Source organism: Lagopus leucura, unplaced genomic scaffold (assembly GCF_019238085.1).
Source record: "Lagopus leucura isolate 7727_CA_CO unplaced genomic scaffold, USGS_WTPT01 Super-Scaffold_1, whole genome shotgun sequence".
In the NCBI taxonomy this organism is placed as follows: domain Eukaryota; kingdom Metazoa; phylum Chordata; class Aves; order Galliformes; family Phasianidae; genus Lagopus; species Lagopus leucura.
In genome coordinates this window covers 17,716,503-17,720,910 of record NW_024962250.1, presented here as the reverse complement: position 1 = coordinate 17,720,910, position 4,408 = coordinate 17,716,503, and the positions used below count along the sequence as shown (strand labels likewise).

Below are 4,408 nucleotides of genomic sequence, written 5' to 3'. Positions count from 1 at the left end.
AAAAAAAAAAAAAAAAAAAAAAAAAGAAAGAAAGAAAGAAAGAAACTACACAAATTAGATCAAGGAACAACATAGGTAAACTGCAGAGATTCCAATTACCACCACTGTACAAGTCTGAACTCAGGCCTCTCAAACGACTTATCTACAGATTTCTGAATAGATTTCTGAGCATTCAATACACGTTCAAAGCTTTGATTTTAGCAGCAAAGTAAACAGTGCAAGCTTGTGGGAAAAATAAATTCATAATCCTTCCTTCGCAGGAAAAGCTCCTACTGAAGACATGCCTACTGCTCACAGGAGTTTCTTAGTGCAAGACTACCCCATCAGACTATTGACAAAGTCATTCAAGAAAACACAAAAGCACTAAGGGAGCAACCTTACAAAAGGGACCCAGGACTGAACTAACAGAAAAAGAAGAAAGAAAATGAAGCAGATGAGGGAGAGTAAGGAGAGACATAGGGCTAAAATGCATTTGCTGCAACTTAAACAAATTTCACTGATCCACCTATCTGGATCATTTCATTTTAATTGGCTTGATGAGGAACTGCAGTACAGAGTCCGGGTACTGACAGGAGAAGCTTGGAGACTTGATTCAAAGAGCAATTTGTACAACCCAGATGTGCAATTTCTAGCTGTGTAATGTGAGAACACTTAAACTGTTCACAAAGTAAACAAATGAAAAGCCATGCGTAAGTGGCAAATAATATTTTGCAGAATCATTAGCTAATTTAACTGAGTTAATGCTACGCTGTAAAAGTATCCACATTTCTGAAACTTGCACAGAAGTTTTAGTTTCACCTTTCTAAATGCAAACATCCTTCAGTTATGCTAGCACGTCTAGTGATACAGTACTGCAAAACCAAGGAAACTGCTCTGATGTACCACAAAATGCGTATAACCACAACGAAATAACCACAGATTCTTTCAGTTTCTGATGGGTGTTAGGCAAAAAAAAAAAAGCACAGCTAATATTCAAAGTAACTTCACTGCAATTCCTTCAATTTCCCTACCAAAAATTCCAAACTCATTTTTCTTTAGTTTAAATATTCCATTAAAATGCACAAACATATGGAAGAGATGACAGGGCTCAAACAATCTGTGAAATTAATGCCCTTACACAAGTACCTCCTAAAAGCAACGAAGAAACAACAACATTCCAACCTCAGTTACACTGACCTCTAGGCTAAGAGCTCTCGGAAAGAAAAAAAAAAAAAGACGATTAAGAACATTGTGCCTCTTTTAAGTTGGTAATAACAGACACAAGGAAGAAGAAATCCTGGCAACGCTAACAGACAGCTCCCGGTATCACTGGGACGGCAGGTCACCAAGCTCTACTCTCTGCAGGTCTGGCAGCACACCTGCAGGCCAGGAGGCGGCCGGCGGCTCGTCCGTCCCCGATGCAGGTGCTCCCACCCGGCGGGGCGCGGGCCCGCATCGCCGTGCCGACGAAGCCCCCTGGCGGCCACCGGGCCGCAGCCACAACCGCTCCGCCAGGGCAGAACCGTGCCCTGAACCGGGCGGTCGGAACCTCGGCAAGGAACTCTCCATCGCTCCGCGCTAAGAGCGCAACACAGGCTTTATCCCACAGGTACGCCACTGGCGGATGCGATGCTGCCGCTCCGCCAACCACCACAGCCGTGAGAGCAGCCCTGAACACCTGTCCGCACAAACTCGTGTTCCCCGAGGAAAGGTCGGCCAGCACGATGCCCGGAGCGTGTCTGATCTGAAGGACGCTTCCTGTGTCAGCCTACTGACAATAACGGCACAGAGAGCTTTGGAGTTATATGCATAAATATTGTCATAAGATGCCAGTACATAGGATGTGTCTGCTGTTAAGGACAGACCTACGGAAGCCTGAAGATACTGCCTGACTCATTTTAGTACCTTCAGTAAACGGAAGTGGACTTAGCTCTGTACCATCTCCTGGATAACAACTCCCAGTGTGAAAGCTTACACAGCACAACCTACCAGTATGGTCAGTGCATTTCTTTCCTACTCACTTTGCACGTGAAAAAGTACCTACAGCTTTAGGAAAGCATATTCTAACCTCAAAAACATTATCGTTAGCGCTAAATATAGGATTTTAAAACAATTCGGCCTGAGCATAAAGTATTTAATTGGATTACATTACACATGTGATACCTTACCTAAAATACAGCCCAACACCAGAGAGCAGCGACCATTTGGTCGCAATTATTTACCTTTTTTTTTTTTTCTTTTTTTTAAATACACAATGCTGGCAGCCACTTCCCATGGGGATACTTTCAAAAAACATGCAGACTATTTAAGTTCAGCATGCCCCGGATTTAAAAACAACTTGATATGGAATACACCAAGATAGTGATCATGTATCAAATGCCTAAAAAGATTTCTGCTACTTTAAGTGCTATAAACTCTTTCAAAAAAACCTCTCTCATTGTGTAGTTGCACCACACTTTCTGAGCTCTAGTAACAGAGTTCCAGTAGAGCACTATAAATGGACAATAGCACATCTTAAAAATAATTTTCAAATAAGAACAGACTGTCCTAAAAGCATACCTGGATGAACATTAGCAATATACTAGTTTTAAATACTACAAGTTTTACATAAAATGTTTTTCTCCCTGAGAAAACATCCAACTATGCTCAGTGATGTCACTGCTGACAGCAGCTGTCACACTGAAGAGCCTTCGAAAGGTATGGCAGCACAACAGGAAAACGCCAGCCTGTAATTCCTCATTAATCTATGGAGTAAGTACATGAGTACCAGTACTGTAACTGGCCTCAGTGCACAGGTTTAAAATGGACGTCCAACTGATCAGCACACACTGGTCTCTCTCCCTCTCTCTGTTTTTACACTGCAGAATAGTTTTTAAAATTTCTGTCACAGATTTTTATTAAGGAAAAAAAAAAAAAAATCTTCCCATTATCCGCATGACACTAAACTAAAGAATACACACATACCCCCACAGGCCTATTTCGGTCTAGATTTGAAACACTTCCCTCCTACTTACTAAGGAAATACTCCACGCTGGTAGCAGAGGCAATACAGGAGAGTGCAAAAGAAAGCCACTGAGCAAAGGGTAGGCCGGATTCTGGGGGAAGGTGACCTGTATTTCTCCTCACCTCAAAGGAAGGGTCTTTATGTTTAAGTAAAAGTAGTACTGTGTACTTATTATGTCCTCATGTATTCTCAACACCACAGCTCACTATCTGCGTGGCTCTGGTGCTTTCCTTGGGTGGAGAGAGTCTAAAGGTTATGCTGGTTTAAGCGATTCAAAATGCTCGAGAGCTGCAACACTGCAACTCTGCAACTGGCTACCCTATTTCAAAGGCTTAAAATCCACCTGGTGGAAAAACAGAAACGCACAGATACCATCAGGAGAGTGAAGTTTGCTTCAATTTAGTATCACGCAACACTTGAAGGTGAAAGGAAGGAGGAGAATTGACAACTGTTCAAATTTTTGGTGGAGGACCGAAAGAACAGGAGGATGAGTATAAGGGGGCGGTGAGGAGGGAAAGAAGTGTGGAGAAAAGGTAACATAAAAGAGAAGGGAAAAAAAAGACCAGTGGGAATGGAAGGAAGGGAGGAAGCCGGAGGAGTTGGGGGGAGGGGGGGCGAGGAGGGGAGAGACGGGAACGAGGAAGGAAAGCAGAGGAGCAGGGGAGCTCCCCTTCCTGCCGCCCTCCCTCCCTCCCTCCCCGGAGAGCCGTGACCAGCTGGCAGCTCGCACGGCAGCCTCAGACCCTCCCATCGCTCGGGCCTTCATCACCTGCCTGGGACCGGGCTCCCTGCCCTTCCTGCCTCCCCTCCCCACCGCGGTGCAGAGGGGCCGCCAGGGGCCGGGGGCCGCCCGCCCTCTCCCGGCTTCGGCCCCAACCCTCCGGACCGGCTGCGGCCGGCGGCAACCGCACCGCCCGCCCGAGCTGCGGCCACCTCCCCCGCTCCGTCCCGCCCGCCCCGCGGCGGGCCGCCGGGGATCCCGGGGGAGCGGATTCCTGCCCTCACCTCGCGCTGCCGGGATCCGGCTCCTCCGCGGCGGCGGGAGCGGCTGCATTCCCGGGACGCTCGCTCCGCGCCGGCGCCCCCGGCGGCTGCTTCTCCCCGCGGGGTTCTCTCCGGCCCGCGGCTCCCGAGCGCTGCCGGCCGCCGCAGTCCCGTCCCGCCTCTCCGCTCCCTCCTCAGCGCTCTCGGCTCAGTAATGGCGGCCGCCGAGCTTCCCCGGCTCTCGCTTGGCTGACGGAGTCTCTCTCTCCCCCTAACTTTACCTCAGCAGCTTCCCTCCCCTCCCCCCTCCCTCCCGCCCGCCGCCGCGGCTCAGCGCGCGCCCGCCGGGCCAGCTGCGCGTGCGCGGGGAAGCGTCTCTTCCTGCTGCCGCTGGATTCCCTGGGAAGCCTGGGAGAGCGCGCGCCGCCCGCCGGCTTCGCG

General features: G+C 49.0%; 1 protein-coding gene across 1 annotated transcript in view; it reads right to left on the bottom strand.

The window, feature by feature from the left end:
* ARHGAP5 (Rho GTPase activating protein 5) overlaps positions 1-4,068 on the bottom strand; it is a 49,940-nt gene extending 45,872 nt beyond the window's left edge. Inside the window, exon 1 of the mRNA XM_042864858.1 lies at positions 3,989-4,068. The gene's annotated coding sequence lies outside the window, so the exon portion shown is untranslated. The remainder of the gene's footprint in view (positions 1-3,988) is intronic.
* Between the last annotated feature and the right edge of the window lie 340 nt (positions 4,069-4,408).